Raw genomic sequence first — 26191 nt, 5'->3', positions numbered from 1 at the left:
TATCCATCCAGCCATCATACCATCCAACAACTGTCTGAATTTCTTGAAAGTGTTCCCTTTAAAAATATCCTTTAGAAGGAATGTATTACTTAAGAGTAAATTGATCATAAATTTTATGGACCTAGACTTACACAGGCATTTAAATGAGTAAATTTATACTGCACATATTTTTGAAGTGGTATGAAGTCTACCTTTTAAGATCATTCCACAAATAGAGAAATTTGAGAATAAACACTGTGATATAAACCCTAAAGATATTCCAGAATAGGGCTGAGAAATGGCTCAGTTGTTAAATGCTTGCTGGGCAAAAATGAAGACTAGAGATCAGATCCCTAGAAACCACATTAGCACTGAAAAGCAGGAAGGAGCTGTCTCCATCTTGTCGGCACACACTGGGCCAGTGACATGGAAGACAGGGAGCACACTGGGGCTGTGCTCCAGGGTGAACTGGATACCATGTTTGTGTGGCGGTGCCCCATGCTTGTTCCGCCAATGCTGCACCAGTGGAAAGAGCTCCACTGTGACTAGACTGAGCTATGCACGTCTCTTGCTTGTTGGAGTGTGTGGAGCTTGTGTAATGTCAATACTAGGAATGGAAGAAAAACTGAGTAAGATTCCTAGGTTTGTGAGAATGAGAAAGGTGTTGTTCCTTGTAGTATTCTGGTTGGCTACAGAGCTGTGGACCACTTGTGCTTTTGTTTGGCGTGTTCTACCTTCTCCTCTCTTTACCAAGAATCAGAGTGAAAAGTAGCAGTGATCCTAGAGCCATGGTCCACAAAGGATCCTGGTTTTTTTAAATTTGCTCCACCATTATTGTTGGAGCGCTCTTCATTGCAGAAGGCACTTTTACAACCATGTGGTCTTATGTAGGTGTGGCAGGTGTTTTTTGTTTCATTCTCATACAACTAATCTTGCTTATTGATTTTTCCCATTCTTGGAAAGAATCATGGTTTGAAAAAAATGGAAGGGAACTCAAGGTGTTGGTATGCAGCCCTATTATCAGCTATAGCTCTGAATTATTTGCTATCTTTAGTTGCCATCATCTCATTGTTTGTCTACTATACTCACCCAGCCAGTTCTTCAGAAAATAAAGTATTCATCAGTGATGCTCCTCTGCATTTGTGCTTCTGTAATGTCTATACTGCCCAAGATCCAAGAACCACACTCAAGATCTAGCTTGTTAAAGTCTTCAGTAAATACAGTCTACACAATGAATTTGACATGGTCTTTTATGATCAATGAACCAGAAACAAATTGCAATCCACATCTACTAGGCATCATTGGCTTCAGTCTCACAAGCCCTAACCCAAAGGATGGACAGTCTGCTCAGTAGTGGCATCCCCAAGTGATTATAGAACCAGTTCTCTTCAAGGGAACAAGATGTACTAGAGGACAGGTAAAGTCTCAAACCATGTGGCAAAACATAGATTACTAGAAATGGGTTAATTTAAATGTAAGATCTAGTTAGTAATAAGCCTCAAATATCAGCCAAGCATTTACAATTACAATTAATATAAGCCTCTGTGTGGAAATTTGGGAAGCGATTGCTGAATATTTGGGAAAAGGAAGTCAGGACAGGAAAACTCTGCCTAGAGTTTGCTTTTTAAGATGGGTTCCACAAATAGGGAATTTTGAGAATAAATGCTGTGATATAAACTCTAAAGATATTCTAGAGTAGGGAAATAGCTCAGTTATTAAATGCTTACTGGGAAAAAATGAAGACTAGAGACCAGACTACTAGAAACTACATAAGTTCAAAGTGGGCATGAAAGCCTGGTTGTAATTCCAACCTTAGGAGATGGAGACAGGGGATTCCCCAGGGTGAGTGAGCTAGTGAGACTCACACTATCAGTGAGTTCTGAGCTTAATTTGAGGGAACCTATATAGTGGCTTGAATAAGAATGGCTCCCATAGACTTATATTTGAATGTTTGGTCCCCAGTTAGTGGAACTGTTTGGGTAGGATAGGGAGGTGTGGCCTTGGTCGAGGAGGTGTGTCACTGGGGCAGGCTGTGAGTTTTCAAACGGCTATACCATTCCCAATTAGCTCTCTTTGTCTCATGGCTGTGAATCAAGATATGAGCCTTCAGTTACTGCTATAATGTCATACCTGCTAGCCTGCTGCTGTGCTCTCCTTTATGATAGTCATATATTCTCTGGAACCATGCATCCACAATTAAACTCTATCTTCTATAAGTTTCCTTGGTCATGGTGACTTATCACAGTGATAAACATGAAAGTAAGACACCCTGCCTCAACAAGGTGGAAGAGTGAACAAGGATGATTCCTGGCATCAATACTAGGCAACTAGGCAACATACATACACACACACACACACACACACACACACACACACACACACACACACACGAGAGAGAGAGAGAGAGAGAGAGAGAGAGAGAGAGAGAGAGAGAGAGAGAGACAGACAGAGACAGAGACAGACAGAGACAGAGAGACAGAGAGAGACAGAGACAGAGATGAGAGACAGAGAGAGAGACTGAGCTAAAAGAAGAAATTTGAACCTTTTAAGATAAAATCTGGTGATGCTTATAGACAATATCTGAATTTTCACTGACATTTTTACCTTAAAGGAAAATTCTCCTTAAGTTTTCTATTTCTTCTCCTACTGTGTTTCTGGAGCCCTGTGGCTGTCAGTGTTTGTATGGAGAATCCACATTAACAAATTGTTTTATTTCCACCTTTGACGCCTGTCTGAGTAGGTCTGATTGTCTTACCTCTTCCAGCATGATCATCAAAATCCAGATTTGGGTCTCTCAAACTGTTCTTCCTATTTTCAGCCATGCTCCTCCCACTGCCTACAACAGCGCATGCACATGTATGAACAAATATACAAGTACAGTGCCTGTTTACTACAAAGCAAGCATGGAGTTTTAAAATTACAAATCAGTTCATGATTTGTTCCCTGTTCAAAACCCCATTCAAAAAAAGTGGCCTTTTTTCTTTTTATTTATTTCATACATAGCAAAATTGAAAATTCTTCCAATGGCTTGTGAGGGTTTGACTCCAGTTGACTTTAATGTCCTCACTTCCAATCCTCAGTTCATGCCACCATCTGGCTTCTAGCATACCACATGATGCACAGCCTTCAGCTGAAGAGTCTTCCCCAGGAAATTCAAATGAACTCCTCCTTCACTTTATTTAATTATTTAGAGAAATGTTGCTTACTTCTCTGCCATCAAAACCTGAAACTCTGAATGTGTCTATTTGTCACAACTTGACATTACATATTGATTTGCACATTTTTTTCTTTTTCTCCTAAGAGCACAGGATGTCTGCTCACTGATGCATCTCAGTGACTAGGAAACACTCAATAAAGATTAGGTGGGCTGAGAAGCAACTGAAGGAATGTCATGCTCTTTCTTCTATCCTTCCGACACTGATGGACATCAAAGGAAGCCATAGAAACAGTGCTCAAAAGACCACATTACTTCATTGTGGATACTTGTACAATTTTGATGCAGTGTTTTTTTTTTTTTAATTCAACATTAAAGCAACTAGAAATCAGAATTCAAAATGGTTGATATGTTGTAGATCTATAATATGCACATTTAAAATCATATAAATATTTAAAAAGTTATTGACAATTATCCAAGTAGGAAGTGTTCATCCTAGTTTATCCCTCTCAAATGACTCTTCATTTCTTTGAACTTATTAACTTAGACAGATGTATAATAGGAATGCATGAAGTCATACTTCTCAGGCAACAACTGAATACACTATACAGTAAATCTTGACCATAGTGAATCATAGAGAAACAAGTTAACTGTTGTGGTAGTTTCCAGTAGAATCAACATCTTGGCTCAAAGTGGCCACCAGTTCTAGGAAAGATTGCTAAACTTGCTTCCTTCAGTACATTTTACGTAAGCTAAAAAAAAAATCTTACTGACTTAATTTCTTTTTTATTCATAGGGAACTTACCATTTAAAAAAATCAGTACCTGGTTGTATAGGATGTGAATTTTATTTATAAAGTAATGATAGGTGCAGATGACATGCCTTAATCTATATGGAAATCAGCAGTATTTGTGAAACCTAGAGAATATCTTAAAAGTAACAGAATATTGAAACACAATTATTGCTGCCTTTCACAAACACATATGTTTAATACATTTTTTGAAAGACGAATGAGTTCTAGAGAACATGTTAAACAAACATTGGAAAGACAAATAATGAATTGGCAACTGCATATAGCTTCTTATGAAGGTTTTGGGGTATGTTTTTTGAGTTTATAAAATTCTCTATCACAAATTGCATGACCAACTTTTTCCTGCAGAAGAAAAACAGAAGTGGCAGATTATAATTTGAGTTTGTGTTTGAGCACATTCAAAAGCATTGATGACTCAGCATGGCAGTTTCAGAAGGTGCTTTCAGAAGTCAAACATGAAGAGAAGGTTGAAGCTTGCAGACTAAAATAGAAATTCTGTGGCCAAATTCTTTCTAGTATTTGTTAAACTCGGGAAACATGGAGCTGTGCATTTTATATGGAATATATAAAACAAAGATGTTATTCCAAGATTGGGTATTTAATAAAAGAGCTACATAAAAATTTGGGAACCTTAAAGCCTTTAGAGTAAATATGAAGTACAAAACCCATATCAACTAGGTGGTTTGCATGACAGACACAAAGTCAGTTCTGGCTCCAGAATTATTCTGGATTCTGTGTGTGCAGCCCTGTACTCACAGCATTCCTGTGTTCAAACATCACACAACAAATTAGTTACCATACATATCAGCTGATAGAGCTTTCAGTTGCCTGGCAGAGAGAAATGTGAGGAGTCTAGAAGAAGCCTGTGGTGGTCTGAATAAGAATGGTCCCTATAGGTCGTATATTTGAATGCTTGATCACCAGGGAGTGGAACTGTTTGAAAGGATGAGACCTTGTGATTTTGTTGGAGGAAGTGTGGGCTTTGAGGTTTCAAAAGTCCCTGCCAAGTCCATAGTCTCTCTGCCTATGGATCAAGATGAAGCTCTTAGTTATTGCCCCAATGTCTGCCTGCAGGCTGCCATGCTTCCGGACATGACAATAATGGACCGAACCGCTGAAACTACAAGCAAGTCTCCAGTTACATTTGTTCCCTTGTAATAGTTTCCTTGGTTGTGAGGTCTCTTCACAGCAATAGAACTATATCTATAGACTAAGACAGAACCTGACTGCTATCTGGGAAGACTTGTACCAGATGATCAGAGTGACCACAGGTAAGTGTCCAGAAAAATATGAGCTCTTGTGTTCCAAAGAACACACACAGAAACTAGACACTATGCATCTGAGGCAGCAGCAACAAAGAACAAGAGAACATGACCCACAGAAACCTCAGCAGTCAGAATTACCAGCCAGAACTTCATTTCAAGGGGAGAGCAGAAAAGATGAAAGAATAGTAGAGTGCACAAAAACGGATGAATTTCCAAAACTGACATAAAATCTCTGTTCCCAGAGTCAGAAAGCCTAAGCTCAGAACAGGATAAATACAAACAAGTCCCATGCTCAGAAAAACTAGTGGGAGGGTGGATATTTCTCCACAGCTGAAGTCCAATGACAGCGGAACATTGCCAAGTTATAGGACAAAGACAACTGACAACCTACTGCTGTAATTTAGCCAGAACATCTTTGTAAAATGAAAGTGAACTAAAATTTCCTTGGAATGACAAAAAGGGCCAGAATTTGCAATGCACCTCCACAAAGCATAGACATCAGGTAGAAGGAAACAGATTCTGGGTAAAAAGTCTAAGATACAAGAATTGATGAACAAAGAAAGTATAAAATAGATACAAATGTTCACCACACACACAAAAAAAACCCCAAAATAATAATATAAAACTTAGTATCAAATAAAATGGGGCCATAATACTTCTATCAGCAACAGCATATAAATTGGGAAACAGGTTGATTGAGATGTGCTAAAGGTCTCTGAGATGAAAGCACATTTGAAATGTGGTGGGTTGTGGTGGTATTGTGTTCCCCAAAATATTGTGAACCCTAATAAACTTATTTGGGGTCAGAGACAGAACAGCCACAATATTAAACATAGAGTACTTGCCTTTAATCCTAGTATTCAGAGGCAGAAATCCATCTGCTCAAGGATAAAGCCAAGCATGGTGACTCACGCTTTTAATCCCAGGGAGTGATAGCAGAAAGCAGAAAGATATATAAGATCAGAAACTAGCATCTTTTGGATGGTTAAGCTTTTAGGCTTTTGAGCAGCAGTTCAGCTGAGATCCATTTGGATGAGGACTCAGAGGCTTCCAGTCTGAGGAAACAGGATCAGCTGAGGAACTGTCTAGGTGAGGAAGCTGTGGCTTGTTCTGCTTCTTTGATCTTCCAGCATTCATCTGTAGCTGGAGACCTTCTCTCCAGCCCCCACTAAGTCCTGTTAGTCCAATAACCCACTTATAAAATAAACACACAGATGCTTATATTATTTAAAGTGCTTGGGCCATTAGCTCAGGCCTACCATTGTCTAGCTCTTACTCTTATATTTAGCCCATTTCTATTAATTTATACTTTGCCACGTGGCTCATGGCTTACTGGTACCTTACATATTTCTTGTCATGGCGGCCACTGCAGTGTCTCTCTGCCTCAGCCTTCTACTTCTCAGAATTCTCTTCTCTGCTTGTCCTGCCTATACCTCCTGCCTGGCTACTGGCCAATCAGTGTTTTATTTATTCAACATGACATACAGAACATCCCACAGCATTCACCCCACTACCTGGCTCCAGGTTTGATTTTATTAATAAGAATTTTAAAAATTCCTGCTACAGTGGGTAATGAAAAAGGGATTGTTCACAGAATCTAGTTTCCACAGGAAAGACTCCTGAAATTTTTTTAAGTATCCATAAATTGAAACAGTGCTTTGAATGGGTAAATACTTATAAATATTTGATTAGGACACATATACACATAAAATTTTGAATACAGCTATCTGTACATTAGATTGAAGCTATAAATGCCCAACTCATCAAGGAAAAATAATAGATTTTTTCATTTAAAAAATTGTATGTATAAAAGCATTTTGCTTGCATATATGGCTGTGCCCCTCATACTTACAATGACTATAAAGGCCAGAAGAGGACCATGTGTGGCTGCTGGAAATTGAACCTAAGACCTATGCAAGAGCAGCCAGTGCTGCACTTAACCTCTGAACCATTTCTCCAGTGGCTTTGTGCCCTGTCAGTCTGGCTGAATTGGTGAGTGATAGACTGCTGTGGAATAAAGTTTTGTACACTGTGAAGATGTATCTTTGCCAAGGTGCCTTCTGATTGGTTTAATAAAAACCTAACCTGTTGTTAGCTAGGCAGGAGGTGTAGGTGGAAGAGCCAGAAAGAGAGAACTCTGGCTAGAAGGGTGGAGTCTCTGTTAGATGAGAGGGAACAGACATGTAAGGAAAGAGGTAAAATCATGAGTCATGTGGCAACATGTAAATTAATAGAAATGGGTAAAATCATAAGAGCTAGTTAGAAACAAGCCTCAGCTACTGGCCAAGTGTTTATAATTCATAATAAGTCTCCATGCTGGCAAGAAAGGCAGAAAAATCCACTTACAATAGACTCTGATTTGGTCTCAAAAATATAGTGTACTACTATAGAAGGTATCTTGTATTGATCTTTGATCTCCATACTTGTACAGGTTTGTACCCATACATGTGCACACAGACACAGACACAGACACACACACACACACACACACACACACACACACACATTTCATCCTTCAGTGTGTCTTAAATGGGTGGGTGATACAGATATAATAGGATGAAATGGGTTAATTTAAGAGAGACACCGCCAGCCGCCGCCATGAGAAGCAACATGTAAAGACACCGGTAAGCCACAAGCCATGTGGCAAAGTATAGACTAACAGAAATGGGTTAATTTAAGATAGAAGAAGTAGATAACAAGAAGCCTGCCATGGCCATACAGTTTGTAAGCAATATAAGTTTCTGTGTGCTTTCTTGGTTGGGTCTGAGCGACTGTGGGACTGGTGGGTAAGAGAGATTTGTCCTGACTGTGTGCCAGGCAGGAAAACTCTAACTACAGGTGGGTGCTTGTTCCACTGGCATTTTCAGTATAGACTTCTGTCTGTGGACTGGTTGTTTGTATTATCCCTCCCTATCCCTGTGTTGACAATGGATCTTCAGTGCAGTAAATATGTATGTATGTATGTATGTATGTATGTATGTATGTATGTATGTATGTAGAGGTGGAGCCTTAGATCAGTGGCTAAAGATTCCTACCTCACCAGTGGGGTGAGTGTCTGTTGACCTGTGGCCATATGCAGGTGCAAATAACACAGGCACCCTGAGGTGGATGGGCATGTATAGGGCCTTCCCAGATGCTAATCCCAGGGTCTTGTCCCTGGCCTTCCTAGCTTCCAGAACTCAGTAATACATTTCTGTCATTTATCAATTATCTACTTATAACACTTTGTTTGAGCAACTTTAATTGTCTAAGATTCTTGCTGTATAAATTCTGCCTGTGTTTATGCATAAAAACAATTCAAAATCAAATCTGTACAAAGCAACTGTGGGTCCTCTAACCTCTAAGCAACACAGATATGCTTTTCTGAGGCCATTTCTTTTTCTTTTCCTTCTTCTTCTTCTTCTTCTTCTTCTTCTTCTTCTTCTTCTTCTTCTTCTTCTTCTTCTTCTTCTTCTTCTTCTTCTTCTTCTTTTCCTTCTCCTCCTCCTCCTCCTCCTCCTCCTCCTCCTCCTCCTCCTCTTCCTCCTCCTTCTTCTTTAGTATAACCTGGGACCAGCCCTGCACTTAAGAAGCAGTCTATTTCCAAGCTGAGTCTTCTCTAATGTCTAACAATTCTTCATACTTCATAGCAGATGCTTTGTTAGGGTAGAAACTCCAGAAAAGGCAGTTGTGGCAGTAAGTGCTTTGCAGCATCTGAACTCACAGTTTTCACAGGTCTTGAATGATGATGAGGGGAAGAACCAGAATGGATATCTGTAAGAGACACAGGAGGCTAGAGGAGCAGAGAGCCTTTATGACTGTAAATTACCCCACCATTAGAGAAGAGCACATTTGAGCTATCACAGAGGATTGAGTCAAGGGACTTTAAGCCACCAGAGAAAGGTCCTACAGATATATGAAGTCTCTCCTGATTTGTCCATTCTGCAATCATAGGGTTACATAAAGCACAAAACCAGACTTTACTGACTTTTTTTGGGCAGCTGAACTACCTGTACAGGTCATGAATTCATTCAAATTATGAATACCATAATGATGCATGCAGTGCACTGGAAATTAAATAGGGTGTTTTCTCTCTGGCATGTAAACACTTAACAGGAATCTTTCAAGTCCCTTTTGACAAGTAAAAGGGGAGAATAGACAGACATCAACAAGGAAACTCTCTTTGTAGGGAAGGGAAGAATTTCACTCAACTGTTGAGCAATGTTCTTTGTCAAGGGAAGATCATATCTTGCTTACTTACTGTCTTATTTTTAATTTATCCTAGCTGTGCCATTAAAACCCATTGTCCCCTGTTATAAAAATGCCTAAAAATCACCCTGAAGGATATATTTTGTATGTTATACAATTTTGGTATAGGAGCCATACTGTGACAATGAATAGCTCCTAATATATCTGATAATGTTGGAAGAGTGACAGAAATCATAACACAGCAATCAGCACTGATGACAGGGACTCTTAATGATCATTAAATGGAATTAAATCAGATACATCCTCATTAGTGATCACTTGATTTCCCCTTGCTTTATAAGACACTATTTTTGAGCACGGCTGCCTTGTCCTTGTCCCAATATATTATGCCAAAATATGCTACATATTATAAATATTGGAATTTATTTTTAAAAAAGTTTGTTTCTAAACCACTGAAACGCGTGAAATAATTCGTGGTTTAATTTTGCTAGGAACAAAGAGAATAGATTATATTGTTGGTAAGCAAGTTGGTCTTTGGGAAACAACTGGTACTATGTGCTGAAATAGGGCCAGTTTAATCAGTAGAAAGAAATATCTAAGCCAAGATCCAACTATAAGAAAGTGGACATTACTTGGATTATAACCAGAGGATCCATATTTAAACTGCCCCCTCTTATTATGCTGGCCCTAAACTTGGAGAGTCTCTTGAAGGTCAAAGCACACAGTTGTCTCATTCATACTTCCAATGGCACAGCTCCAGATCTGATGCATTTGCCAATGTGTCTTGGTTTATGTGTCAGAAGCCTACAGAAATGGTCCTGAATAAAAATAGTAGAGATGATGTAAAGAGAAGGGAATGATGCAGGGGCTGCTTTATTTTATTCCAGTCTAGTCTATTCTAATAGCTATAATATCTGTGTAATAGTCTTAAGGAAAAAGCATGTTTTCTTTATTTTTCCTCTTCCTAAGGTGCTTGTAAATGCACCATCTGACTCTTATGTAAAAGGGTTACATATTTTGAGTATATCTCTGAGCTATCAATATAATGCATTATATAGACCACTTACTAGTTTAAGTGGCTTTCTATTTCTTCAGCCTTTACTAAAAAAGAGCTACTGTACCACAGATTAAACTGTAGGCAATGCTGGGCAAAAATGAAGGTGACTTCCAGTGCTGAGTAAATAATACCCTTGCAGATGGTCTGCATCCTGTTCCTCGGAACCTCTACACTTTGAAATGTTCATAGCAAAAAGGACTTGTTGACAACATTAGCTATGTAGTTTTGACATGAGGAAACATCTTAGATTATCTACGTTGGCCTGCTGTGATCTCAGGGTTTTTAAAAAAGAGAAACAGGTGGGACAGAGTGAAAGGAAGATGTAGTAAGAAGCAGATACGGGGGTGGTGGTGGTGGGTGGTGGTGGTGGTGGTGGTGACAGCATTGGGAGGATATGATCATAGTTTCAAAAGCTAGAATGGAAACATATAAATACATCCAGGCATCTACAACAAAGCAACATGGACTGGGTTGCTTCTATATAGTTTATGTTCATTTTATGTTTTTGCTTGTTTGTTTTTGAGACAAGATCTCAAGTAGCCAAGGTTGTCCTTGAATTCCTAATCCTCCTGTTTCTACCTCCCAAGTGCTGGGATTTCAGGCAGTAGCCCCATGTCCATCTAGCATCACTCTTTTGTGTAGTTCTGAGTATTGAGATGACTAAGATTTCATGTCTATTGAGATCCAGTGTTCTGGATAGATGGGTCTTCATACAGTAGAAAGGGCTCAGTGGTTCTCTGTGGTCCCTTTTATAGGGATAATCACTCCATCAACAATGGCAGAGGTCTCTCAGAAGCCACATCTCAACACCATCACATTGGTGATTAGATTTCAACACACAACTTCTTGGGGGAATACACAGGTCCAAACCACAGCAGCAAGGAGAAATGTTCCCACATAAAGACTCTGAAAAGAATACAGTCGTCAGGAAATCTTGATTCAAGTTCCATAAAAACTATTTCTGGACTTTTGCTCTCAATGGCTATGCTGGTGGTAATCTTTTATAGCAGCAAGTGTAAATCAATATATTTACTGTCAAACATTATTGTGAGGAGAAATTTGTAATGAAATTTGTCCAATAATCTTATACAAAGGAACATATCAGTAAAAATTCAGAAATTTCAAATTTGCAGGTAAAAGGATGGAACTATAAATGATACATTGAGGGAAGTAACCCAGACTAAATTAGACAAATGACCCATGTTCTCTCTCATCTTCAGTTCCTAGTCCCAAATCTTCAGATGTGAGAATATAACCTGGAGTAGCCACAGAAACCAAAGAGTACCATGGGACCATGGAGACAGCAGCTTGAGAGAGGAATAGCAGATACAGGTGATATGAAGGAAGAAAATGAAAAAAAAATATGGACGTGTACTCTGATTGGAGAGGGGAAAAGGAAGCCAATCAGAGGTGGGACAAATTATACCAAGGATATTTGATAGAATATCAGGGAAGTATATTATTTTATATTTACCTAAATTATGTACACAATACATATTATGTAAGTTTGTATATGTATACATATATTTATTATGTATATAATTTAAATCTCCACATACATATTAAATGAAATTATTCTACCTGGGTTGACAATGCTCCTTACAAGAATCATAGACTAACAGAAATCCTAGTAGCAGGCATGAGAAACCTCCATTTGAGTTGCTGGTTAGGATAGTTCAAGTGACTCCCAAAACAATGTAAGTTATTGCTTTTTGCCCTCAGTCACATCTCAGAAGTAGAAGGTAAGTCCCTATTGCTAAATACACTGCACACTTCAGACACAGGATTCAGAAGATTTTAGCTGGATCTAACCTGAAAACCTTCCTATTGTCTAGCTCTCTCAGTACCAGCGTGCAAGCTGCCAAGGGAAGGAAGCAATCAATAGTCATACCCAACTGTGACACCTATGAACAACTTCGACCAGCATGGCAAGACATCCATAAATGTGTGATAGTGGCACTCACATGCTGGTGGTTACAAACAGCTGTCTAATTTTTACTTTAGGCCTACTCAATAGGAGGTAAATCATGTCTGACTTCAGAAGCCTGGCCAACTACCTGAAGCTAGTGAGGTCATGGTTTTGAAGAGAACCTACTACCACCACATTAGTAGACTAGAACAATTCCTAACTGCATTCTAAAATGTACCCTTATATTCACACACAAGATTACCTCCCACTCCTCATCAAAGAAACTTCTCTTTGAGTCTCACAGCATACTCCCCAATCTTCTGGTTTTTATAACCTTTCCACCCTCTCTTCCAACAATGTTTCTTGAGTCTTAGATGAAGAAGTTGTTTTGTAGATATATTCATTGTGAGTTGGCACCCCAACTCTGCATTTTGATTGATAGTTTTCTGCAATGATCTCTTGTTACAAATAGAAGTTTCCTGATGGGGGATGAGGACTATACTTACCTACAAGGTAACATCACGAAGATTGAGCAGGTTATGCTTATGAGTTTATATGTAATACATATAAATACATGTATGTAAAATAATTAATGAAAAACAGAGGCCATGAATTTGAAGGAGAGCAAGAAAAAGCATATGGGAGAATTTGGAAGGTGGAAAGGGACTGAGGAAATGATTATATTATAACTTCAAAAATAAAATGGTATTTTTTTTCAAAAGCTAACATACAAACACACACATAGTGATTTAGTTATTTTAGGCAGTGTGCTAAGTGCTATATTTACATGATCTCAAATAATCCTAATCAAAACTCTTCCGAGGCAATATTTTAAACAGCCTGTGTTACATGGGAAATGTAACTGAGGCTCAGGACAGAAAGGGCTTTCACAGTCATGTGAGCACAGATTCTATGCATTAAATTCAGGGCCACTGTTGTGACCACAATGTCATGCTGCCATATTTATCAATTTTTAATTTTTGTGCATATATATATGTTGTGTACATGTGTGCTCATATGTATGTGGTAGCCAGACAGCAGGTGTCTTCTTGTATTGTTTTCTAGCAGGCTTTTAGAAAGTTGCTCAATGGACTGAGAGTTCACTATACAGTTGGATAGGCTGACTTGTGACATTTCAGGATCCTCTGGTTTCTGCCTCCCAATGTTAGGATTACAGATGCACACTGAAACACTTGGCTTTTATGTGGGTGCTGTTAGGATTACAGATGCACACTGAAACACTTGGCTTTTACGTGGGTGCTGTTAGGATTACAGATGCACACTGAAACACTTGGCTTTTACGTGGGTGCTGGACATCTGAATTCAGGTCCTCATGCTCGCAAAACAGACACTTTATAGAATAGGGCTTCCATTCCACTTCAGCAAGCAAATGTGTTATTGTACACAAATTCATTAAATGAACAGAGAGCCCCATTTCTGTCCCTAGGACCCAGTGGCTCCAACATTGCAGTGGACATGGTATAATAGCAATGATTCTCCACACTTCTGAGACCTGGGCAATGCTGCACCTATCCCATGAGAGTGTCTAATTCAGGTATGGGTTGAGCACTAAACAGGCTAGATATTAATTTCACCATAAGTAATGCATTTCCAATATACAATCCAAGTAGCAAGATTTCACTCTAAGTGTTGCTAATAGGAAAGATATTAACCACTTACTTTAGTGAGGTGAGCTGTCTACACAGTCACAGGAGTCAGTGCATTAAGTAGCAGAAATGAATCTTCACCTCTTTTGGAAACAGCTCAGTTATAATGAAAGGAGGCTTTTCCATCACAGTAATTAACTACTTCCTCATGTAGACTAGATTTTTAATTGGTTTTGCACGTAGCTAGTCTCTTTCACATTTAGACTTAGGTAAGTGGAGTTGGAAATACAGTTTAAAGGCAGAGTGCATGTCTAGCATGCCTGAAAAAAATTTATGATTTCCATATAACTTCTTAAAACTTATTTCCCTCAAAGATTCTTTTTGTTAAATTAGGTTAACATGTGGATTCATGTTGACAGGACTGGCCATTCTGAGTACTAACTAAGGAGATTACCCCAGAGTTACCTCCAGTGGGTTTTTCCTACATGGTTTCTAAGCAAATTGTAAGTAAACAAACATTAGTGTGTTATTTGAGATTTTATAACATTACCCAGAACTGTGCTTGACTGCGATATTACTTTGAGATGAACCAAGTTCAAAACAAGGTGGAGGAAATTGCTTTGGTCATAAGTGATACACAACTTCCCTCTCTTGTGATCCAACTGGGGGGATCCACTTTTTTCCATCTGTCTTCAAAACCATGTTTCTGTTAAGTCTTCCAATAAATTGTATCCTGTGTACTCTTAGACACTTGGTCTGAGTTGTTCAGTTACAGACTGCAACTTTTTTTAAAAGGTGCATATTATCTTATCTTTAAAAGGTCAGAAATTCAGGCATGGTGAGTACTCTTCTTGGGGTATTACAAGGTTGAAATCTGAGTACTTTATGGCTGAGTAGTCATCAGGAGGATTTGAAAAGAAATTTACTTATGAGCTTATTCAGATGGGAGAATTCAATCCCCTTTGTCTCCAAGACTGAGGCCCCAGTTCCTTATAGGCTGCTAGCCAAGGGCAACTTTCATCAACTACAGGGTGATGTTCTTTCTTGATACAAAGCATTTTCCCTCTTCAAAGCCATGGCCTCAATGATTTTCTTTGCTGAACTCTCAATAGACTAATCTCTGTCCCCCACTTCTGCCAGCTAGAGGTGACTGCTGATAGACAGCCAGCTGATTAGTCAGGCTCCTCAAGATAAGCCTGCCTCCTTCACCTGTAATGTTATAGGTGGGACATGTCACCACATCCACAGGCTCTTCACACATTGTAGAGTACAAGTTTAATACAACATTAATACAACAAGTACAGTCCAAGTTCACCACTCAACAGTGGTGTGACTTATCAAATGATTTAATGCTATAGATGTTTAATTTATTCCTAAAAATGTCTCTGATAAAATCAAATAATTGGTGCCTCTGCTGAGTTCTTCATGGGAGAAGGACTGTGCTACTGTTGTGAAAGCTGACAATGGGCACATTTGAAACATCAGCAAATATTTATGAGTCACTTCTAGGAACTCATCCACAGAGAAGAAAATACTAAGTGTTGGCATAAGGGAATTGCCATCAACAGAGTACAGAAAGGCTTTTAAAAAGTAAATAAACTAAGAACTGGCCCCACCCCTCGTTCATTGCTGTAAGAGGTGAAGTGGGAAAGGAATGAGATCAAGATACATGATGTAAAAGACACATAGAATAAATAAAAAGAAAAAAATAAAAAAACAAAACAAAGAAACCAGTGGGTCAGGAGCTCCAGATTCACCTTCAATGTACTGCATCTCTAAAATTTAAAAATAGAATCCTTTCTGACCTGAAGCCTGTAGGTATCTATTAGCACTAAATGTGAATATTTGAATACATGGAAAAAAGTAAATAAAGTATACAATGAATGCCAAAGACTAAATGGTTGTAGCTGAAAATTTGTATTTTGAAACCTTGGCATCTTGTGTGATGGTTTCAGGTGATGGGGATGCTTGGCAGTGATCTGGTCATGAGAGGGGCCCTCAGGAATGAGATTCATTTGTGCCTCAACAAAAGAGGCCCAGAGGCTCCCTGAAATATGAAGATGTATGACAAGAAATCTGTCTGTGAACTAGGAAGTGAGTCCTCACCAAACAGATATCAAACTGGCTGCACCTTAATCTTGGTTTTTGTAGCCTTCAGAATCATGTGAAATACATTTCCATTGATCATAAACCACTCAGTGTATGGTATTTTTGTTTAAGCAGCCAAAATGAACAAAGAGTGAAAATGGAATGCTAAGATCTATTGAAATTCAAATTCTACAATTCAAGGGGGAAAGTTTAAAAAATTAAATTCTCAATGAGTTTTTTTTTCCAATATAAGACAACCTTTGTGTTGCTGGTCACATGAAACTTCACGTTGACCTTCTTTATTTTCTCATGCCTTCGATGGGTCATAGAGAAGTTTCATGTCATATGTCTTCATATTTCAGGGAGCCTCTGGGTCTCTTTTGTTGAGGCACGAATCTCATTCCTACATGTTGACAACAGATAATGAAAAGGTGATGGGGTGTTGCGTGTGTTATTAAGTTGTAAAGATTTTGGTCTTGTTGTTATTACCTTTGGCTACACATGGTTGGTTTGATGAAGAGGGCTGCCTTGCAAGGAATTAAATTCTGCCAACAATCAATTGAATGAGCTATGGAGACAAATCCTGTCTCCAGTGGACCTTTCAGGGATGGTGGCCTGCTGGATACTTTGATCATGATCTCTTCAGAGAGACACTTGGTCATGCTATGTCTCAGTTCCTGACTCTCAGGAACAGTGAAATCACAAGTGCATTTTTAAGTCACAAAGATTTTAGGGAACTTTGTTAGGAGACATAAGATAAAAAATGTTTTCATATCCAATTTGTTAGTAAATTCTGTGAACTGTACCTTCAAATTTAGAAAAGAAAATTCTAAAGAGTTCTGAATTCCAAAGTCCAATTAAGGGACCTAGAGAGGTGGGTCAGAGGTCAAAAGCTCTTGTTGTTTTTAAAGAGGACCAGAGTTCTGCTCCCAGCACTCACTCAGGAAGCTCACTACTCCCTGTAACTCCGGGTCAGGATATCTGATGCCCACTTCTGGCTTCCAGAGATACCTGTACCCAAGTGTACCTACCCAGACTCAGATATCCCCTACCCCAATCAAAAACAAAATAAAATCTGTTAAAATGTGTTTTTAAATTTCAAGGTGGTAGAATCTTGCCACACCATTGCTTCTAACTTCATCCAACATGATATAATTTCTCACCTGACTATTGGAGTAGCCTCCTACATGAATAAGACTTCTCTGTTTTTGCCCTTTCCTATTTAATTCCAGTCTCAAAACACCAGGGAACAATCCTACTAGTCAAGTCCATTCTCACTCAGATATTCAGACACCTAACAAAAGCATCCCAAGGCCCTGCAGATCTGTTTCCTCTCCTGCCATACATGTGAAACACACAGGGTTCTCACATTTCCTCCAGCATGTGACACACATGCTGACGCCATTCATTCAGTTGTTAAAGCCTGGAAGACTCTTCCCCCAAATCTTCAAGTAGCTTCATTCAAATGTCTTTTCAGAGAGGTCTCCATGTACACTCTGAAAATGCCCAGCTCTCTTCTAGCACCATTCCTGGCTTTTGAACTTCACAACAAAGCATGATCTATGTATCATCTGTCTAGCTTGTTGTTTTTTCTTTCCTAGGACGTAAACTCTGAGAGGGTTTGTTTCCTGCTGTCTGCCAGCACACGGAACAGTACCTAGCATATGGTAGGTATTCATTAAATAGTTCCTGAATTATGCAGAGAAAAATAAATCAGTTCACATTCCTGATATCTACTTGCTAGAGGAATTATTAGAAAAGATTGGAGAAGGAGCCGTGCCTCGAGTAGGTAGGTAGGCCACAGTGTTGATTTGGCACTCAACAACACAAGTAGCTTGAAATTAATAATACGCTAAGTAGTGGGTGGAACTGTGCCAACTCTTGGGTTCTTTTAACAAACAAGAGTAAACCTTGGCATGGGATGTTCTAAGCCACAGATAACTGGAAACATTCAAATTAGGCACCGAATCAGAACACTAATTAAAATTTACATTTAAAAGTTAATTGGGTTGTGTTCACTTGCACAAATTATTTCAATAGGAAATTAGTTTCTTTCTTTTTTAATTAAAAAGAATAAAACAATGCTGACAGAGGGTCTCTTTTTGTTACTTTAAAATTACTATTGAGACTCAACCCTGTAGGAGAACCCCTAAGGGCACCCTTGAGTGTGTTTAGCATCAGCAATGGGCTAAGATGTGTTCCACTTAACTTTTAGTTGAACCTGAGGGCCAACTCAGCACAGGTCACAGGAAGTTTTTATCATGAACTTCTAAGAGGATAACATTATTGAGCAGCTCTTAGAGGTATATACTCATTCAAGAGTCACATGTCTATAAAATTATTGTGATCTCAGAGAAGGGCCCGGGGCAAAACAAGATGCACTGACCAGTGGAAGAAAATGTGAGCTTAGAATTCTATCCAAGAAAGCATGGTCAGCTAATTTTTTGACACAAGCAGCAATAATACACATGAAGGGAAAATAGGATATTTGTTTACTAAATGGCATTAGAAGATCCATCTATTAACATCAAAAAGAATAAAATTAAATACTTATACCAAAATTCAAAATGAATTGAAGACCACATATTGCAAACATCCTGGAAGAAAATACAAAGGAAATACCCTTAGCTTCTGGCCTTGGTAATGAGTTTTACGGTAACACACTGACTGCTCAAAAATCAAAAAAGCAAAGATAAAGGTGATGTGTTAAAACCAAATACTTTGAATACAGCAAAGATAACCAGCAAATGAAAGGCAATCACAGGTTGGGAGAAAATACTTTTGAATATATCTTTAGTAAGAGTTAATACACAAGAGACTTAAGCACTCAATAACAAGTAACAGATAATTAAAATCCCAAAGGGATCTGGATAATATTTCTCCAAGGAAGACATAAAAGTGATAGACAATTATGTACAAAAGTGCTCAAAATCAGTAATTATCAAGAAAATGAAAATCAAAACCACAATAGCACATTATCTCCTACCCACTGGGATGGTCCTGTGCAAAAGGAAAGGACACATTGGTAAGGGTGTAGATGAAATAAAGCCCTGAGAGTGTTGGTAAGGATATCAATTAGTACAGCTATTATGAGAAGCAAGAAGAATTAAGAAATAGTGCTGGCATAGGCCCCAGAAATTATCTTCAGATCAAGAAAGGAAGTGGAACATCCACTTGTAGAGGATTCCACATTACCATATTTACTGACCATTATTCACAACAGGCAAGAAACTGAACCAATTAAAGTGTCCCTTGATAGAGAGATGGTTAGAATTTGTATGGGTAAAGCATTATTGAGTTTTGAAAAATGGATCTTTCCATCTTACACAACATGTGTAAGTCTGGAGTTGATCTGTGGTAAATTAAACAAGCCAGATACAGGAAAAAAAATACTGCCTGATGTCACACACATGTGGAATGTAAAACAAAAATGTAGGATGTACAGAAAGAACACAGCAGTGGATAAAAGACAGGGGTTGAGGGAAAGAATTGGGAGATCTAGGTCAAAGAACAAAATCTACAGCCAAGGAGGATGAGTAAGTCCGGAGGGGGGCAGTTAAGTAAAGTGCACTGAGAATTTACTAAGCAGCAGCCTTTAGATGATCTCTCCACAAGAAGAGGGGAGTACCCACGTAAGAAGTCATGAGGGCAAATGTTGATCTCTTGCTTTGAAAATAATCATTGTCTTGAGACGCATACTAAATGAGCTGTATGTTTATATGATATAAGCACACATATACTAACAAAATGTATGTCAGGCGCTGGAGTCCTTGTTACTGGCAAAATTGCCAATTCAGAGTTCATATTTTGTAAAAGAAAATGTACAAATCATTTTTAAAGATTTAATAGTATTTTAAAGTATTATTTCATAAAATAGCCACTGAAAGTCTGTCTGAACGAAAATTTTTATAGTTACTTCCCACATTATCACAAGGTAGTGTAATAATTCTGCCATCAAAACAACATAAATCTACTCAAAGCAAAGCAAACCAGGCACAATCAAAAAGTGCCATTGTCAAGCATCATGTGCTGTGAGCTGACACTCTTCTCTATAAATGTCATGTGGCTCTAAGTAAATAAATGGTTATGTGGCACACGAAGTGGAAATCTTTGGATACGCTTCTATGGACATGGGAGGCAGGACTACAGTGCACATCTCGGCATCTGGATTCCAACATGTGAAGAAAAATTAAACAACCTGGACGAGAGACAAGGAGCTGATATGTGAGATCTATTGCAAGGGAAGGAGACACTAAACTATTTTTCCTTTCTTTTGAACAAAGGAACTTACTCTTTAGTCTATAGTAGTTGTGCTATTAAATTGTGAATTGCTTTTAGATTACATAAAAAGGAAACAGACTTTTGAAAACTACCACACTAAAGTAGATGTCAGCCATTTGTAATGAAGACTTAAGTTTTACATATTTACTTGACATTAATATAAAGTTTCATCTATGATATGATGGTTTACATGGTTCATACTATTGTCTGACAAAGTTTTCAAGTAAAAATACAACTCTCTCTCTCTCTCTCTCTCTCTCTCTCTCTCTCTCTGTGTGTGTGTGTGTGTGTGTGTGACACACACACACACACACACACACACACACACACGCACACACATACATTTATTCACTCCTCAAAGGGAATCTACTACATACCAAAGTAACAATTGCACCAATGTTCAACTTGGTGAACCAATGAGTTTTATTATGGTCACTAACAGTATGGGTGGAGGGTCACTTACAGAGATAAGATGACTCAAAAGCACTGACACCACTGAGCAGCCAAGCCCAACACAAATGCTGTAACCCTGAAACTCTCTGAACAGCTTGTAGGCAGATCCATTGTTCAAGGATCTCTTCTTTTTGTTGTTTGATTGATGAGAGTCTCTTTTCCCAGCATTTATTATTATTATTTTTTTGCTCCTTTTTATACTGCTGGGTAGGGGCCTTGGAGAATCTTTTAAATTTCTGTTCTTCTAGATGCATGATGTTTTGTTTACCTTCAAAGTCTCATGAGCCTCACCCTCTTCCTGGAGGGAATGTTTCAATTCCAAGGAAACTGACATACAAGTCATATCAATGACTAAATATTCATTTCTATGATAATTGCATAAAATAAAATCATGTATCTTCTTTCATTATAATAATAAGGATTCAAATAGAAATTCATGATAGTTCAAATAATTTGAACTGAAAGAGTGCTCAGAAAGGTGAGGAGCTGGGAGTTGGCTCCACAATGTATGTGAACATGAGGTCTGGATCCTCAACACATGTATATAAAGGCCCAGTATAATGTCACGTGAGCTTGTAATTCCAGTTCTGGAGAGGTGGGGGCAAGCGGATCCTTGGAACTTTCTGGAAACCTATTTGGAGAGCCCTAGGCTAATGAGGAACCCTGCCTCAAAATGAAAGAGACCAGCCTTCTTGAGGAATGACATGAGGTGGACCCCTGGCTTCTACTTGCACACATTTGCATATGTACCCTAAACATGTACATACTCACAGGCAAACATGCATGTGCATGTGCAGGCATACACACAAAGCTACACAAGGAAAGTGTTGGTGGAGGGCAGGAAATGTATCACGTATAGGTAGAAAATTTAGGCTAGTGAAAGCAGAGACGTCACCATGGTGAGTGAGACCTGAGGTGTGGCAGCAGTTTCTGGACTAAGAGTCAGTGGCGGTGAAGAACAGTGAGATAACAGGCAGCTGAGGAAGAGAGAAGGCTCACTAGGCCCCCATCCTCTGCTTTCTGTGGAGTCTCCTGCTGGGTCAATGGTGGTGATGCAGGCAGAAGGCAGAGGCAACAGTCTGGACATTGTTTACACAGTGCCGCCTCCAGGACGGGGGCAGAACAGAGGGTGAAGGAGTTCTCAAGAGGCAGCAGAAGAAATCTCCCATGGTTATCTTTGAGTTGATTTCCTTCCATATGATTAAAATAATTGATAAACTGGCAGTCTGAATTCTGTGTTTATTATAAAAACAGGACAGGGAGATTATTATGCAGTTTGGTGCTCTCCAAGCCGGGCTAATGATAAGGTTTTCAGAAATTATCTACTTTTCTTATTCTTCTGAATAGATAATGTGTTTTGGTTTTAAAATAGGAAAGATGGAAATGATTCTACAGTGAGAATTAAACCCACATCCTCTTTCCCATGCCCTGTTTCTCTCCACAAAAGAGCTACTTTTAGTATCTTTTGCGTCCTTACAGCTATTTCCCATGCAACTACAAGAATAAGTAAACAATTACCTTTGATTTATTTTCCACGTGGACTGCAGCACTTTAAACACGAAGACCGCATGCTGCTTTTGAAATGTAATGGTACATCTTGGGCTAGTTCAAAGTCAGTATGAATCAGAATGCTAGCTAAAATGAAAACAAATAAACAATTTTTCCTACTGCTCCTTCACTGATAAGAATTTGTTTCTAAGAAAGTTTTGTCTTTGGAGTCAAGCCACCATAAATATGATCATACATATCACTTAACATCATTCTGTTTTGATGTGATAGTAATAAGAACTCCAAATTTGTTTTATGGAAATAAGTGCTTTCAAAAGGAAAAAACAGGCCAGTTATGACTTGTTTACCCCTGCAATCCCTGCACTCAGGAGGACGAGGCGGGAGAATCATGAATTCCAGGCCATTTGTGAGACACTGTCAAAACAAAACACAAGCCAGTGAAAAGAAACAAGTAAAATACAGAAAAAAAGAAGTCTGCAATTATATTTTGCATCTCAAATTCAGTATCAACTTATACATTTAAGGACTATGCATTTGTATGGTTTATAGATGGGTTTTTTTTTTTATGTCTGATCCATGTTATTAAGAAAATGAGTTATTTTGGGCCTCTATATGCCTGTGTATGTGTAGGTGTGAGGTGTGTGTGGTGGTGGTCATGAGTGTATATGAGTATGTGTATGCATGTGTGAGTGTGGAGGACAAAAGTCAACCTCACATATCATTTTTCTTCAGGAGCTATCTGCATTTCTTTTGGGAACAGTCTCTCACTGGGACTTGTGTCTCCAGTTAGGATATTAAGGTTGACCAGTGAGCCCCAGGGACCATTGTGTCTCCACTTCCCAGTGTTGGGGTTATAAGCCTACTACCACACCTTGATCTTCTTTGTGTGTGACGGGATCAACTTGATGTTTGCATGGTGAGTATCTTACCAAATGAGCTGTTTCTCCAGACATCCTAGCCATCATGGGAAGCTAGAGGGCCCACCACCATACATTACATGCAGGACACTTCTATCCTCTGTCTACACTGGAAATGGAAGTGTGGATAATGTAAGACTATTCAACAAGCAAATCTCAGAACCAAGAATGAATGTGTATTCCATTTTTATAGTCTCAGGTCAATCTAAATTGGATAGGCATTTCCTTGGTGTATTAGTGTAAACGTGAGACTTAGTAATCCTGCATAAAAGACTAAAACACAACCACCAAAGCCTGGCAAAGACAGGATGTATTTCAGGACTTCAGTAGCCTAGAAACTCTGCAAATTGACATAGGTAAGTGAAACTTCACATCTCTGATGGGACTGCTGCAGAGTGTTTCAAGGAGTAAAACAGGAAAGGGGTTCTGTGTTGGACATAATGCCACAGTGGAAAATCATTTACCATGTGCTTTGAGGGGAATAGATGTACAGATTTTCCTGGAATGGGGATTTTTATATTCATTGGTTCCTTTATGTATTTGTTTTGTAGGACAACAGTGTCCTGACAGGGAGTGATGGACAAGAAGAAAGCCAGTATTTGCTGCTGTGAAATGAAACACTTTTGATACAGATGAGAGTTTGGGATAGAAGCCCACCTTGGAATATTTCCATGGTTATATTATTCTTCTTAAATTGGACTGTGGAGAGGCGGCCATGTAAACAGCTCTTGGGTAGCAAGCAGCAGGTCATTACATTCAAATTGCCTTCCATAAAAACTGCCACCTAGTTTTCAGGGCATCCTCACATTTCAGGATGCGGAAAACACTAGTGATGCCATGTGCAGAATGAACAGAATGATTAGTGGTGAGGGCACAGGGCTGTTTACACTGGCTACACAGTTTGGTTTAGCCTTCTGTGTCTCCTTCTCAGAAACTGTCACTGTTGTCATGAAGTGATTGTTGGTTTCTGTTTTCCTATGTTAGCAATTTTATACTTTCTCCACTTTTCGTGTGTGTGTGTGTGTGTGTGTGTGTGTGTGTGTGTGTGCATGAGTGTGTGTTGGTGCTCATTGTGTATGAACTCATATTTGTGGATATGTGACATGTGCAAACTTATGACTGAGGAGGCCCTAAGTTGCTGTAAGGATTCACCCTCCACTTGCTCTTCCACAGTGAGGCAGGGTCTCTCAATCAAACCCAGATCTAGCTGATACAGCTAGTTTTGTTAAGCAGTTTGTTGTGGGGCCCTGGTCTCTAACTCCCGAGGGTAGAATTGCAGGTGCTCCCCTTATGCTCACCCACCATTTTAGGTGAGTTCTGGGGATCCCAAGTCCTACCCTCATTCTTGTGAGGCAAGCTCAAACCCTGAGCCATCTTCTTGGCCCTGATTCTATTTAATCTAAACCAAATGTTAGCTTTTGACAACAGTATTTCTATTGATAGTCATAGGAGGTGTTTTATCCAGGACTCCAGATGCAGGACTGACCATAGACTCATGCATGCATACAAAGAACCAAGGAAGGATATGTGTGTCTATGTGCTGTGATATGAACAGAGGCCTTCACTTAAGCTTTACTCTCATATGAGGAAAATATATCTCTTCTTTTCATTTCTAAAGAGAAACTATAAACACATACACCTACCCAGAGAACTGCATGCAGGATGGAGAGCCTGCCAGTTCTGTGTATGAATTCTACACACAAGGAGGAGAACCTGAGGGTTCTGTGTATGGAGTCTACACACAGGGTGGGGGAGCCTGCCGGTTCTGTGTATGAATTCCATGTTCTAACTCTCAGTACCCATTCTGGTTCCAGGTGTTCATTCTGGAATAAAAACTGAATGTTTACTAAACACTGGAAGTAGAAACAGGAATGATTCAGGTCCAAACAGGTCTGATGGAAGATGTGGGCACAAAAGATGGTAGTTTTTCCTATCATTCTATTTGTTTATTTATTATTCAAAACAGTGTTTTTCTATGTAACAACCCTGACTGTCCTGGAACTCACTTTGTAGACCATGCTGGCCTCGAAATCACAGAGACCCACTTGTCTGTCTCTGCCTCCAAAGTGCTGGGATTAAAGGTGTGAGCCACCAGGCTCCTATCATTTTAAAACAGAGTAAGTCATATAATATTATATTTCAATGACTCCTGAGCTGCTTGATCAATTATAAATGTTGCTGCTGCCTGAGGAATTCTAATGAGAACCTTGGTACCCTTTGACCTATTCCAACTCAGAGACTTGGGCTGGCTATCCACCTCATTTCTGCCCCTTTATCTAAGCCTGAGCTTGATTCTGGAATCTACTCAGTTTATTTAAACAATCACCTCTTAAATGATCTCAAATTTCTCTTTCATGGAATTATCTCAACCAATATGACTCAACCCTATGATACTTTCACTTTCAATTGGTGTTTTAGATTAGCGTGCTGAGCAATGGATTTCATCATGGCATCCTCATACACACTGTGCTCTTGTTGCCCTCTTCTGACTGGCTACTTCCTTCCAATAACACACACTTTTCCTGTCACGTGTCCTATCACCTTCCTTTTACCCTTCCCACCCCCATAGTCTACATTCTAGTTTCGTGACATCTATGTAATACACATCTATATAGAAATTAAAGTTTAAAATCTGTATAGGAGAGGAAATATAGTGTTCATCCTTCTTGTTCTGCTTTATTTTAACACAATAGTTTCTAGTTTTCACCGAATTTTTTACAATCTCAAATTTTCATTTTTCTCTTAAGACACTTTTGCTTTCCTTTCCTTGAGAGTTATTATATTTAGCTTTCAATTTTATGATGCTGCATCAGATGTTTGTCTTGTTCTAAATTTAATCAATATATTTTTCTAATTTTTTTAAGAAAGAGTATTATCCTTTTGGGCAGGAAATACATTAGTCAGCTTTCTTTGACTGAAACAGATCTATCAATAAAAAAAGTTTGTTTTTGGCTCATAGCTTCAGTGGTTCTA

The 26191-nt window shown here is 38.9% G+C and overlaps 1 protein-coding gene and 1 pseudogene across 1 annotated transcript in view; one reads left to right on the top strand and one right to left on the bottom strand.

Moving 5' to 3' along the window:
- The window catches only part of Pik3c2g (phosphatidylinositol-4-phosphate 3-kinase catalytic subunit type 2 gamma), a 324912-nt gene that overhangs the window by 161097 nt on the left and 137624 nt on the right, over positions 1 to 26191 (bottom strand). The window lies entirely within an intron of this gene.
- LOC118579476 lies at positions 311 to 23829 on the top strand (annotated as a pseudogene).

Source organism: Onychomys torridus, chromosome 3 (genome assembly GCF_903995425.1).
Source record: "Onychomys torridus chromosome 3, mOncTor1.1, whole genome shotgun sequence".
Lineage (NCBI taxonomy): Eukaryota > Metazoa > Chordata > Mammalia > Rodentia > Cricetidae > Onychomys > Onychomys torridus.
The sequence above is the reverse complement of the archived record's forward strand: the minus strand, read 5'-3'. Positions and strand labels throughout refer to the sequence as shown.